Source organism: Podarcis erhardii (assembly GCF_964252035.2).
Source record: "Podarcis erhardii genome assembly, chromosome: 5".
NCBI classification, from domain to species: Eukaryota; Metazoa; Chordata; class Lepidosauria; order Squamata; family Lacertidae; genus Podarcis; species Podarcis erhardii.
In genome coordinates, this window is record NC_138509.1 from 74,004,515 (window position 1) to 74,019,799 (window position 15,285).

A 15,285-nucleotide genomic window follows, 5' to 3' on the forward strand; every position below is an offset into this window, starting at 1 on the left:
CATGAAGTTGGGTACATTTCAGTATCCTGGTGATGTGTAAAGGCTGTGCCTGAACCTGCAGTTGGATGATCAGCCACATGGAGCTTTAAAAGTCTTGTTTACTTAGCTGCATCTTCACCATGATTTCAGCCAAGTGGCATAAAAGGTGTCAGAAAGTCAATAGAGGGAATTCAGTAGCTGTTCTTGAAATGTTTGTGCTGGGCTCAGGGCCTGATTTATCAAGTTCACTGTCTATTGTTTGATTTCAAAGAAATGTGACAAAGTTCAACGCATTGTCTTCTCTATGTTTCTTCAGTGGCACATCTTATTTTGGTTAAATTTATAAGAGCAAAGGAAAAATATAGGGCTGCATCGTGTGTAAGGTGGTTGGGGCCCCTGCCGCAATTCCAAAAAGAGTCCCTGCCCCATAAGAAGCATATGAAATAAAATATCACAAAATAAGTCATGCGGTATCTTAAAGACTTAAAACAACGATGATGGCATAAACATTTAAGGTCTACAAAATATACAAGGAGCCTGTGGGGTTTCACAACTGTCAGCAAAACACATGCCCACACAATACATTTTGCCAGCCTTGATAAACATAATAAAAATACACCAAGCATGTTTTGTTTCACATTGTAAACACCTTCAACTTATCATTATTATTTTTCTCACTTTCTGACTTGGGCCAGTCACCACCAGTCTAACCAACCACACATGGCTGTTGGGAAGATAAAGGAGGTGTAATATGGCTGCAAATTGGGATTTACTGACCTAAAAACTTAAAATTGGGATTTACTGACTTAAAAAGAAAGGAAAGCTCAGGGTCTGGGCTCCTTTGCAGGCAGGGCACTGGTGCAATTGCTACAATTGCACCATTCTTAATTTGGTCTTGTTCATACACGTAGATTCATAGGATTTTTAGTGTTTAATGGACTTTGGGGGTTCTGCAGCCCAACTTCAATGCAGGATCTACAGTGCGATATGCAACTACAATGTGCATGACAGCAAATGTGGCATTGTCCAAGCTCTGATTAAATACCTTCGATGAAAGAGGCTCCATCACTTTCCAAGGGAGCCTGTTCTGCTGTCAACCAGCTTTTACCACTAGGAAATTTCTCATAGTTTAGCCATCTTGCCTTCTGGAAAAACAGCAAACAAGCCTGTTCCATCCCCTACTGGAAGATGGATATTTGAACACATTCATTGAACACCTTCACAGCACTTTTGTGTATACAAAGAAGATTCCTATTACATACATGAGTTGGGGTATAGTTTAGGGTTTTTTTGTTGGGAGGTTCTCATGCTGTTATTATTGTCCTAATTGTTTAAAATGCTTTTAAGCTACATCTTAACTTGTTGATTTTTAAATTTGTGGGTTTTCTTGTTTTTCAAATTAAGGGACATTTGTTGTGCCTGGGAAGAGAGGTGCCAGGGAGTGCAGGGGAAACCCCAATCACAATGGCTCTGGGCAAGGGGAGGTTGGGTGTGGGACGTTGGTTAGGCTGGGTAAGGGGGACATGGCAGAGACAATTAGTGACTGTGCTGTGTACCAGCCCCTCATCCAACCTGGGGAATTGCAGTTGTCTTCTCAACAAGTCCGTAGGTCTGTGGCTATTGTTGCTGAATGCCAGGTCCGCTCTGAGTAAGACCTTCATCATCCATGATCTGAGGAAGTCAATGTGGTCTATATCACTGAGACCTGGGTGGGTGAGCAGGGCAGAGTTGGTCTCACTCAGCTGTGCCCACCTAGATACTTGGTGCAGCATCAGGGCAGGTTTGAGGGTCAGGGAGTAGGAGTTGCTGCAGTCTATAGAAATTCTATAGAAAAGCAGAGACATCACCTTGCCAACAAAGGTCCGTATAGTTAAAGCTATGGTTTTCCCAGTAGTGATGTATGGAAGTGAGAGCTGGACCATAAAGAAGACTGATCGCTGAAGAACTGATGCTTTTGAATTATGGCGCTGGAGGAGACTCTTGAGAGTCCCATGGACTGCAAGAAGATCAAACCTATCCATTGTGAAGGAAATCAGCCCTGAGTGCTCACTGGAAGGAGAGATCCTGAAGCTGAGGCTCCAATACTTTGGCCACCTCATGAGAAGAGAAGACTCCCTGGAAAAGACCCTGATGTTGGGAAAGATGGAGGGCACAAGGGGAAGGGGATGACAGAGGACAAGATGGTTGGACAGTGTTCTCAAATCTACCAGCATGAGTTTGACCAAACTGCAGGAGGCGGTGGAAGACAGGAGTGCCTGGTGTGCTCTGGTCCATGGGGTCACGAAGAGTCGGACACCACTAAATGACTAAACAACAACAACAGAAATTCTCTCATTTCCAGGCTTTCTGCCCAGTTGGGGGGAAATCTAGGCTATGCGTTCCTGGCATTGGGCAATTGGGGCAGATTAGGGATTCAGATGGTTTCCTGCCTGCCACAATGCTCTGGCACAAGAGACTCATCTCCCCTTGTCCCGGGTTCTGTCACTTGGTGCATTAAAAGAAAGGTTTCATTTTGTATGCACTGTCCTGTCCTTTGGCTGCCTTAGCCCTGAGCAGTCACAACTCCATAGCTTTCGCTCTTCAGCTTCATCTTGTAAAAGCTTGAACAGAAGCCTTAATATGCAGATTGATTTAGGACTGCGGCAGGATGATTGAAAAGTGGATATCTATTATAACCGTGAATCATTATTCGGGTCTGATTTGTGTATTATAGTCTTAAATGTGATTCAGGCAAAGCTGCCTTAGATGCTGCTATATGAAGTGATAATGGGAAGGGCATTAGCTATAATGGGTCATGAGCCGACTCATTAGACAATACAACTGATTTTTACTGAGTGCATCAGTTTCAATAGCGAGTTTAGTTCTTTTGATGTGGAGCAGAACTATTCAGTGGGTTATCTGTCAAAATCAAGATTCGGGTTACTTTAGGCGTCTGTCGAGTTGCTATTTTTTCACCTTTAAAGAGAAAGGTGATTTTCTAAGAATTTTCCATACATAAAATGAATTTTCTTCATGAAGCCTTTATAAAACTCATCACAAAGTTGGAAGCTTGATTTAACCAGTTTGGAAAGCCGCAATTCTCATTTCAAGCTTGTCAAAGATTCCAGCCAATTACTTCACTTCAAAGAAGAAATAAAGTGCATGTTTATAGCACACCTGTCTCCACCTTAGCTTTAGGAATGAAACACTCTGGTGCCGATGGTTTCTCTAAATCACATATCGCCTTCTTCTTTACAACTTAATACGCACCTCGCTCAAGTCCAGCCAGCTGCTGTATTCTCAGTCTTTGACTTGATTCACACTCACATTGATTTGTATGTGCAGTAACCCACAAGGCTGGCCATATATAGCCTCCAGAGAGGGAAGGTCCAAGGTCCAATATCTGGTATCTGTCTGAAACCCTGGAGAGCTGCTGCCAGTCAGTGTAGACAATACTGAGCTTGATGGATGAATGGCCCAACTTCCTATAGGCAACTTTCTATATTAAACTTTCTATTCGTTAATGTGATGGCCTGGGAATCTGATTCAGAAGCTGAACCTGAGGAGTCCCAGCCTGCGCACGAGTCCCCGCCTCCAGGGCCGGCTGAGCCGGGGCAGGGCCTTGAATCTCAGGAGCAGGCACCAGATGTATCCACTCTGGCTCCGGAGGTGATTGAGGACCCCTTGCCTGCAGGTGCACCTCTCCCAGCCCTCTCAGGGGAAGGTGAGCCTCCTCCTGGGTCCAGTAACCCTCCAGCCTCTCCTGAGCTGCAGAGGCTCAAGGCAGAGAGGCGGAGGGAACTGGGTTCTCTCAGGAGGAGTGCTTGCCTTAAGGCCAGGAGAGGCGGGTCACCTGTGGGCCGGGACTGCCCCTGGCCTCGGAGGAGATAAAGGCCAGTCAGCCCAGTCCCAGGTTGCAGGAGCAACGTCGTTGGAAACCTGTTTCTGCCAGCACCCAGACCTGTTCTTCTGGAGTTCCCAACCACGCCCGGCTTCTTGCTTTGGACCCCGCTTCTCCCTTGGTGGACAGTCTCCAGACCCTCGGCCCAGGACCGGACTCTGACCACGCCTCATGGTAACCCCCACCCCCTGGGACCAGCACAGTTAAACTGTTTCTTTGAACTACTTCTCATTTGTTTCAGGAGGATATTTTCACTGTCCCTAAAGAGAGGATGCATTGGCTTGGTGGACAGATCGTATATGAAAGGGGAGGAACATGATCTTGTGACATGCTTGCACTGAGAATGGCGATCCGTGATGTGTATTTGTCAGGCCCATGTTCAAGTTTCTACTGCAACTGCTTTGGGTTTAACAATACTGGATTGGTGAAGGAAGATGCTAGCTGCCACCATGGGGCCCTAACAATCTGATACAAACAAATTCTATCATTTTATCCATGAAAAAATGTGTTGGCCGGCAGCTTCTCCTAATCAGTATGCAGGGGCATCATTTTTAAGCTGGAATCTCTATGCAACAGTCTGTCCATCTCTTGAAATCTTCCATGACTACAGTGCTCAATTATAAACATTTGAAAGATGGCTATATGGTACAAATGAAAGGGTGGATGTAACAGATCACACGAGTAATTTGTGTTTCACTTGCTTTCTTGGTTTTCCCCTAACTGCAGATAACATAAATTAAACCATGTCATTGTCCTAGCTAAGATGCAGTAAATCAAAAGCACTGTATACACTTCAAAATAGACTAAGTCAAATTTCCTAGAATGGAGTTTGTGTTATTAGTTCCCATGTATTGCTTGCACAAAGCATTTTATGAAAGCACCTAACATGGGGATCAATAGACTCCAATTATGATTGTTATATATGTGTATCTTGTTTTCTTTTGTTCTTAAAGTATCGAACTTCTAAGTCCCAGTAATTGAAGGCTGGAAGATGAACTCATACGCTTCATTCTACTTTCCTCCAGTGGTTCACCTAGTAATCTTGGATCCTTTGGTGAATTTTTTGGGGGGTAAGTCATTTGTGTCTATTTATAGTTTTTGCTATATACAACACCAAAGCTAAAATGAAAAGCAAAATAAAGCTAACAATTCCAGTTCTGAATGGTGCAATGCAAATATCAGGGGGGAAATGTATCTCGTAAATTAACCTTTGAAGATGAAAGCAGGGGCATGAAAGGGTCTGAAGAATGGGACACCAAATGGTGGCTACATGTGTGGGAGGAAGAGGACAAGGGTATGTGTGGCAGTTACAATGTGTGGGAGAAACAACATGCAGGAGGTCACCATGCGTGGTTTGTGTGCAAGGGGGGCGGGTTTGCACAAAAGGAGGGGCAGGCATGGAAATACGGGTGAAAGTGAAAACAGGGGTGCAAAACTGAGCTGCAGAACAGAAGAGTGCAGTGGCTTCAGAAATGGGATGGGGACAAAAGCTCTCTAGAGTTAAGGTTGGGGGAATGGCAGTCAGTTGGTGAAAGGGGTGAGCAGGAGTACAGCCTGTTGTCTTTATATATGAAAGGTTCAAAAATGGCCAGAAATAGATGCACAGTCATACCTTGGTTTTGGAACAGCTTAGTTCCTGAACCTTTTGGCTCCCAAACACCGCAAACCTGGAAGTGACTGTTCCGGTTTGCGAACTATCTTTGGAAGCCGAACGTCCGATGGGGCTTCCGCAGATTCTGATTGGGTGCAAGAGCTTCCTGCAGCCAATGAGAAGCTGTGCTTTAGTTTCTGAACGTTTTGGAAGTCAAATGGACTTCCAGAACGGATTCTGTTCGACTTCCAAGGTACGACTGTACCTGTAAATTATATTTGTCTGCATTGCATCCCTGAGTGACTTGATGCAATCCATGAGCATAACTATAGCAAATTAGATATTTTCCAATTCAGAGAAACTAAACATATACACATTCCAATGAAAGATGTAAGTTAAATAAAACCGAGTGAATGGCCCTGGTGCAAGAGCGAGAAAAGAATTTAACTTTCATGTTAGTTATTAAGGACACTCCACTATGTTTGAGTGTATGGTTGAATGTTTCCTGTTCTGTCAATTCATTGTTACTGAGCAAAGCAGCTTCTGCTATTGTAACTAGATGTTATTAAACGTTGCTTGATTGTATCTGCAGTCTTGCAAACTGATTACACAGAGAGCTCTTCCCCCCAAAATGCCACACAGTGTCATCAGTTGCTCTGATTTCCAGGGGACTGTTTCCACAAGCAAATGTTTCAGCAGTCATTCTTGCGTTTGAAACAAAACTGTTGACTATAGGGGATAGTTTATTGTGCATTAGGAACGGGGCTTTCTAAAAGCCTGTTATTCCCCCCCCTCCCCTGCTGGTGATTCGGCCAGTTCAGTTCCCACCCCACCCAAATCTGTGCCAAATCTGTGCTCCCTCTGACGTCACTGAGTTCAGGATCACAGACCTTCTAATAATGAAAGCAATTGGGGGGGGGGAAAGAAAAAACAGAGCATAAAGGGATGTGTTCAGGAACGGGGTTTAGACCAATAAATAAATAAAGATCATGATGCCCATGACTCTTCAATCAGAAAAAAGCAGGTGCCTACTTTGAGGAATCTCCATTGAGCACAATGGGGAAAAAGGGTCTTTGTGCACATTATTTGCTGGAGAGACAGAAATAAAAGTACTTAAATTCCAGATGGTGGTTATGCAAATAATCCCTTAATGGGCAAGCAGGACTACCTCCCTTTGCCCATATTTATTTTCTGAGATTAAGCTTCTGCTTGTGCAAACGGTGTCCACAGGCTGGTACACAACCATGGACATCTGTGCTTTTCCAAATCATTAACAGTAGATTAGTCATTTTGGCTATTAAAACCTGCAGTGCAAAGATCTTGGCTCACGTCTGCTTCTATCCACTTGCCCCCATTAATAACATTTCTGTCTTATAACCACTCCAGTCGCAACAATGTTCTCTCGAGTCTAGAGCTGCCTGGAAGGTTAGTTTGTTTTACTGAAACTTCATCCCCCCAAGGACGCAAATGGGCTGCAATACAGCAGAAAAACAAGCCAGGACCAGTGTTAGCTTGGAAATGGTGAGGGATCATGTTGTGTCACAGCCCAGGCCTGCAAAATTTCGATATCGAGTTTATGTGGACAAGTTCTGGCAGAGGATTCTGATGGAGAAAAGCCTGCCTAGGCTTGATTGTAGAGGAACAGCATAGAGTCACAATCTGTCTTTCTGGGTAATCACTGAATGATGAATACAAGAGAGGCAGTGAATCAATATTTCTTACAGGGATAAATTCGGGGCATAGAAGCCTAACGAGGTTTTTTTAAAAGAATATATCGCACTAAAGAGACAGAACTTGTACTTGTACCCGTTGCTGCAAATGATGAGGTTGAAGCCTGCTGTAGAATGAGTAACATACTCCCATTAGTAGAAAAGGCTGTGTCTATTTGTCTCATGTGGATGCAGAATTAGGTGTTCAGTGAAAAATTAAGCATCTAGAGAACTAGACCTTTAGATTGTGAAGCTAGGCTTGTGTGGACACTTCAAAAATAGCCTTGTTCACAGATAACACCAAACTGTTGTTGCTGTCAAAATAGCTGTCATTGAAAGCTAAATAATGCCATCCAGCTATGGCTCGCTGTAAAGAGACCATTTAGCATATCTACAATGGTACCTCGGGTTACAGACACTTCAGTTTACAGAAGCTTCAGGTTACAGACTTCGCTAACCCAGAAATAGTACCTCGGGTTAAGAAATTTGCTTCAGGCTGAAAACAGAAATTGTGCGGCGGTGGTGCAGTGGCAGTGGGAGGCCCCGTTAGCTAAAGTGGTGCTTCAGGTTAAGAACAGTTTCAGGTTAAGAACGGACCTCCAGAACGAATTAAGTTCTTAACCCGAGGTACCACTGTACAAGTGTTTGAGTGAAATAGAGTTTGCTGATTTGTACAGCTCAGATATAGGGTACACAGGCTGTAGACTCATTGAATATCCCATGCACTTGTTGAATGCAATGTGTGAACATCCCTAAATGCTAAGAAGTGCAAGTCTCAGTTTGGGTGTCACTCTTTGTCCTGTTATAAGTGCCAAAAGTATTGCACCAACCCAGTAACTGCTTGAGACATTTTGCTTCATTATACACTCCCTGAGGTGGCCACCTCAATCTGCCTCAAACCAACCAAGATGACTGCACCAAAGGTCAAAGGAAATTCTGGGCCTGTGTGTAAGAACACCTGCTTAAAGCATTTCTTTCCCCAGCTCTCTTTGTCTTGGAGAGCTAGGACTCAGCTATACAGCTGCAAATAAAACATTTTAAGTGTGTTTTAGGTGCAATATAAAGGATGTGGGTGGCGCTGTGGGTTAAACCACAGAGCCTAGGACTTGCCAATCAGAAGGTTGGTGGTTCGAATCCCCACGACGGGGTGAGCTCCCATTGCTCGGTCCCTGCTCCTGCCAACCTAGCAGTTTGAAAGCCCGTCAAAGTACAAGTAGATAAATATGTACCACTCAGGCGGGAAAGTAAATGGCGTTTCCGTGCACTGCTCTGGTTCGCCAGAAGTGGCTTAGTCATGCTGGCCACATGACCTGGAAGCTGTACGCCGGCTCCCTTGGCCAATAAAGCAAGATCAGCACCGCAACCCCAGAGTCGGCCACAACTGGACCTAATGGCCAGGGGTCCCTTTACCTAGGTGCAATATACAATATGACACTAGATGACGATGGTGAGCCTTATGGAAAATTCAATGTATTTTTTAAAAACGCTTTAAAAAACATTTTCAGAATGGTTTTTTATATGTGCATAAATTCCACCCTAGTTTCGCTTCTGCTCTCCTACTCTTTTTATCTACCCTCATAGTTGCTCCACTTTCTGTTCAGGTGCCTGCCAGGGCCAGTAAGCCTTGAAAAGCACATGGAGATGAAAAAGGAAGTGGGAAATGATGTCCCTTTCCCAACTTCCCCCTTCAACTCTACCTGTATATGTTTTTCAAAAAGGGCCAAATTATCTACTGCGACATCTCATGGCAAAGGGCAAAATAAATTGGTTGGGGGCTCAGAAACCTCATGGGCACCAGAGGAAATCCTCAAGGGCACCATTGCTCCCCTGGGTTCAGCATTTGCAGTCACAGAGTTACATCAGCTTATATATGCACAAGCAAAGTCGGTGCTGGCTCCAAATTTTGCCATTCCTACCCCCCACCCAAGGAAACGTGAGCAACTTACCCACAAAACTTTCATTGGCTCTCAAAGCTCTGGAATACATGAGAGACCCATGGCAAGAGTTAACAGCATCAGGGAAAGGATTCATAGGGTTGTGGGTAATCCCCAGATCCTAACCTTGGCTTTGGGACCACATCGAAACAATAGGATGCCACAGTCAATTTGCACCCTGCTCAGTGCTCTGTTAAAGATTGATACATATTAGGACAAGGCAAGAGAAACTAGTATGGAGGAATTAAAGCAATTGGCTGCATGGGAACCTTTCCGCTTCTGTTAATATTCACGAAGAGTAAAATGCTCTTGACAAAAACACAAATTAGGTAATTAAATGAAGAGGCACAGAAATGCCAGGGAGGGGAGGCAAGGGAGAGGAAGTACTCTTGTGCTTGGGTTTGCACATCATCCACCTACTTCATGGATACTGTCTAGGGCCAAAAATTTACAAGAAGGAAATTGGAATCACAAAAGACACCTATCATTGCCTGCTATTTCCTACCTGATAGCAAAATGTGTTGCCTCCAATCAGAGCAAAGTGTACCATCAGATCAAACTGTTGAATGCAGCTGTTGAAGAGGACTTTCACCCCTCTCCTCCAAAACATGCCCCTAGGTCTTACCTTAGTCAATTCCATATACCTGAGAAAAGAAATAAATGTATCTTAATCTGATGTCTAAAAGCAGATAGAATGGGGGACAACCAAATCTCATATCTAGTTTTGTATTCAGGGTGCCATGGTGGTGTGCCACCACACCATGAACTACAGTTATCAGTGGAACTATGAGCAGGGTTGCAGATCTGAAAGGAATGGGTTGGCTGGTAATAGGGGAGTACTATATATGCACCTGACGCGGGTGGCGCTGTGGTCTAAACCACTGAGCCTTGGGCTTTCCGATTGGAAGGTTGGCGGTTCGAATCCCCGTGACGGTGTGAGCTCCCGTTGCTCGGTCCCAGGTCCAGCCAACCTAGCAGTTTAAAAGCACATCAAAATGCAAGTAGATAAATAGGTACCGCTCCGGAGGGAAGGTAAACAGCGTTTCCATGCACTGCTCTGGTTTCGCCAGAAGCGGCTTAGTCATGCTGACCACATGTCCTGGAAAAACTGTCTGTGAACAAATGCCAGCTCCCTTGGCCTGTAAAGAGAGATGAGCGCCGCAACCCCAGAGTCATTCGCGACTGGACTTAACTGTCAAGTTCCTTTACCTTTACCTTTTATATATGCACCTAACGCTGTAGGCACAGGTCTGCCGTTTATGACAGACTAACTTAAAACTGGAAAGTGGCATAAAGTGAGTCTGGAAGAAACCAATATGCAGACGCTGCTGTACAAGAGAATCTTAAATTGCATATCTGAGAAACCTGCTGAGCTTGCCATATTCTCTGAGCACTGACCTTATTGAGAATTAGTTGTTTTGGGCTTTGGCTTCATCAGATCTGAAATGGAATATTGAAGTTAGTTTGCAAAGCTCTGCTTGCTTTAGGGAGCAGGAGAGGAGGAATTCCATTTTGTTTTCAAAAGCACCAGTGTTTACTGTCCTGACGCTAAATTTTGGTTTCTGTTTTGATGTCACCCTTCCCTGCTTTCTCTTTAGCTATATTGCTCTGCTACATATTCCCATCATCAGTTTTTCCTAGCAGTAGCCAGTGTGTTCTTTCTCTGCCAAATTCATGCCATGTTATTAATGGACTAAAGGCAGGTTTCCACTTTGAAATTGAATTCCATCTCTTGAATATGGGTGTGGGGAACAGATGAAACCAGAGGGATATCAAGAAGCGCCAAACTTTGGGGAAGAGGCAAATAAGCAGAGTCAGCTCCCAATTTTAGAGGGCCCTTGGGCATGTCACCCTCCACAGACCCCCCTCCCCCCAATCTCAAGATCTCAAGCCTCTGTGGAAATGAAAACTAGTTCCTGGCCCTGCCCCTCCTCTCCTTCCCAGTGTACCTTGCTAGCAAGGGCCTGCGAGTTGCAATCTTTTGTTTAATGCTGTGTCTCATTGAAACGCCAGTCATACGCAAATAGACGAATAAACTGGCAAGAGTTGGTTTGTTTGTACTGAGCCAGTTAATTGAATTACTGGGCTCCAATCCGTGACTAAGCAAATTGTTACCAAAGAAAACTGTCTCAAAGTGGTTCTTGCAAATGAAGCCCTGGTGTACTTGCATTCCCACAAAATGCTTAATCTGCAATTGTATCCTGACTGGTTGATTGCTATTTTGCTTTGTTCTATTTTGTTTTCTATTTTCTTTTGTTTGCGTATCCATTCAGGTCGCTCTGTGTGCCACAGCACCATGAACTACAGCTGTCAATGGAACTATGAGCTGGGTTTCCATCACCCCCTTCTGCCATGTGACGTCACATGCGCACGCTGGCCCCCCAAAAGTTGGGCAGAACCCAGCGCGTGTGCACAGTAATCTCTAAATAAAGGGTCCCCACCTCATCCATTGTATTGCCATGTCCCTTTTAAGCTCTAGGCTTTCTATCTTGAGGGAAGATAACTTGCCATTTTTCTCTCTTTTTACATATACAGTGGTACCTCGGGCTAAGTACTTAATTCGTTCCGGAGCTCCACTCTTAACCTGAAACTGTTCTTAACCTGAAGCACCACTTTAGCTAATGGGGACTCCCACTGCCACTGCACAATTTCTGTTCTCATCCTGAAGCAAAGTTCTTAACCTGAGGTACTATTTCTGGGTTAGCAGAGTCTGTAACCTGAAGCGTCTGTAACCTGAAGCGTATGTAACCCAAGGTACCACTGTACAGTCATACCTCATGTTACGTTTGCTTCACGATACGTTTTTTCAGGTTGTGTCCTGCGGCGACCCGGAAGTACCAGAAAGGGTTACTTCCGAGTTTCACCACTCACGCATGCGCAGATGCGCAAAATGACGTCATGAGCATGCACAGAAGTGGCGAATCGCAACCCGCGCATGCGCAGATGTGCCACTGCAGGTTGCATTCTATTCATGTTGCAAACAGGCCTCCAGAACAGATCCCGTTCACAACCAGAGGTACCACTGTACTCATTTTCAACAAACTACTTCATTTGACTGCCCTGGTTTCTGCACACATTCAAGGGCTGTTTTACCTCCCATGTGGCTTTGCTCCTGGTTTTTAAGGTGTCTTGAAGAGTGGAGGGGAGATGGGCTGAAGTTGCCAAACCAGAGACATGGAATTCAGCTAGCTGTTGTCTGTTGTCCTGCACCCAGTCCCCAGGTGACCCATATGCAGGTGGTGTCAGGAAGAAGATAGGGCTAGGGCAGGTTCCCCAGGGCTATAAGCCTACCTTATAAGGTTGGTGCTGCAGCAGGGAACTGCCCTAATGTTACATCTTCCCTTTATGAAAGCAACCTTTTGATAGCATTTCAGTCTTTTCAGTCTTTTCAGTCTTTTCAGTCTTGGGCTATTTGCATTGTGTTTCCCAGGCCTTCATACCTCAAGGAAATACAAGGATCTAAATCCAGCTGTAACAAAGTAAAAATTCAAATGGACACTCTGAATGTATTCTCCAAATGCCAAGACTTTGAGAAAGCTACAGTTAAGACTGATGATACAATCACAAGAAGAGGCAATAAGACTGACTATGATTTTTAAAGGACCTGTATTATAGTTGTGGATAAACTCCACAATCAGAGGTGTAGGAAAGGAGGGATGGGCCGCCCCAGGTGCGATCATGGAGGGTGTGTGTGTGACAAATTATCAAGGAACAATTACTGCCCCACTAGGGCAGTTCATAAAAACTTTTTTTTTTTTAAATGCCTGCTCCGAAGGTCTTATCTTACTACACCAGGGATTATATAGCTAAATATGAAAGTTCATGCATATCAGTTAATATCTTGACCCTCCTCCACGAAAATAGCTGTTTATTTGGCCGTTTTCCTATGTCGTGAAGGATGAAACAAAGCACATTTTTCGGGCACCTGCTGAAAGCATTCTTCTTTAGGCAAGCATACCTAGATGCTTAGGAAATTGAAGTAATTAAAGTAGGATTGTTTTAAAGTAGGATTGTTAATTTTTCTTGATTTTACTGCTGTGGTGTTTTTTTGCTTTTTGCTTTGGTAAACCACTTTGCAGGTTTTTTAAAAGAAATTTTATTAAATAAATAAACAATAAAGATAAACAAAATAACACAAGCCAAAACACAATCCACCCTGTAGATTTAAGTATCTGTCCATAGTCGCCTACTTGTTATCAGAGGCTTAGAACCCACATTCCTTTGTAAGAAAATAGGAAATAATGTAAAACCATTTTTGCAGGCAAAAAAAAATCAAAAAAAAAAAAATCAATGTGGTGGTGGTGGTGGGGGGTGACAAGAAATTTTCCACACCAGGTACCACCTGACCTTCCTACGCCTCTGTCCACAATGGGGTGATTCATTTTTTTTTTTTTGCCTGTGGACTTAGAAAAAAAGCTGTCACAATTGTGCAAGAACTGTATCTCAGCAGAGACATTTTGGACCACGATTATTCTAGACTTTCATTTGAATGGGGAAAAGCAGAATTCTTCCTTCCACCAATCTGCTGAAAATAATAGGTTGGCAGCCAGGGCTTGTTCTGAGGAGAAGGGCTGGGGTAGGAAATAAGAAAAGAAACCCCAGACCCTCAGATATGCTTTGAAAACACAGCTATAGCAGGAGAGATCCACTGTACTCAGTGCAATCCTGAACATGTCTATTCAGAAGTGAGCCCTATTGAGTTCAATTAGGCTTTCTCTCTAGCAAAGTCCACATGACCCTGATTTTCTCCCCCCAGTGCCAGGTTAAGGGATAGGATTCATTTGTACTTTTTGTAGTAGTTTTTGTTTAATTCCCCCCTCCCAACTAACAGGCAGTGGCACCCTCTGGGTCAAGGGACCCGCATGAGATCACAGAGCCCAAAAGATGTGCTTTTTTTGGGGGGGCATGCTCTCATGGATGGGATGCGGGTGGCGCTGTGGGTTAAACCACAGAGCCTAGGACTTGCCTATCAGAAGGTCGGTGGTTCGAATCCCCACAACGGGGTGAGCTCCCGTTTCTCAGTCCCAGCTCTTGCCAACCTAGCAGTTCGAAAGCACATCTAAGTGCAAGTAGACAATTAGGTACCGCTCTGGCGGGAAGGTAAACGGCATTTCCATGTGCTGCTCTGGTTCACCAGAAGCGGCTTAGTCATGCTGGCCACATGACCCGGAAGCTGTATGCTGGCTCCCTTGGCCAATAAAGTGAGATGAGCACCACCACCCCAGAGTCTGTCATGGCTGGACCTAACGGTCAGGGGTCCCTTTACCTTTACCTTATGCTCTCATGGCACCTAGAATAACATGTTTTGGGGTGTTGCGTGACACCGTGACCCAAAAAATGTGCCTTTCCCCCCCCTGGAGCAAGATCGTGCTTAAAATCATGCGAGTTCACAGCATGCAAAATGGCCACTGCGCTCTTGCGGGGGAAAACGGGATGTCCTGGTTTTTCTGGGACACTTGCTGGGTACGGTCTGGTTGAGGGCAGGCTGAGGTTGGTGGGGTGGGGCCTCATTCACCCTAATTGACCTGCCTTGATTGGCTTGTTCAGAACTTCTCAGTAGGTTGTATACCTGGGGTTTTCTGGACTCTTTCCACTGCCCAGGTGGCAGTACATCTGTTGCAATTCCCATACGACCAGCCCTATGCAGAATTCAAGATCAATGCAAGTCAGAGCTTGCCAATGAATCCTTGAACAATATACACCCCTCCCCTGCCTGTTTTGTTGTCTTTTTGTTCTGGCAACAAACAACACGTTAGAAATGCAAATGCAATGTAGGGGATATATGCTAGACCAGACATGAATGCACTTGAATGGCAGTTTGCACATTAGGTGGGTAAAAAACAAAAACAAAACTCAGTGTGAGTAATATAATTACAAATTGTTGTGCTGTCGTGTTTTCAATCTTCTGAGCATTCTTTTCCTTTTCCTTTTGTAATACTTTCATGGGTTTGGGGTCTTTCTTTGTTCTTTTTCCATTCTTCCTCCTTGGTGTGTAATTAAGTGCTTCCTCTAAAACACACGGTAAATTAGGATTTGGATGGAGCCATTCTGTTATAAAAGCAGGAATAAATCTCAATTTCTACAAACACAGTTAATTTATGTTATACCATCTTTGGAAGATACACAGCCTGAAGGAAGGCTCTGAATTCTTCACGACACATTTCTCAAACTACAATCTAAAGGGTTCAGACA

At 44.3% G+C, this 15,285-nt stretch overlaps 1 long non-coding RNA gene across 1 annotated transcript in view; it reads left to right on the forward strand.

Moving 5' to 3' along the window:
• The first annotated feature begins 4,814 nt into the window (after window positions 1–4,814).
• The window catches only part of LOC309342437, a 32,583-nt gene continuing 22,112 nt past the window's right edge, over window positions 4,815–15,285 (forward strand). The window contains exon 1 of the long non-coding RNA XR_014156815.1: window positions 4,815–4,929. This is a non-coding gene — a long non-coding RNA (uncharacterized lncRNA). The remainder of the gene's footprint in view (window positions 4,930–15,285) is intronic.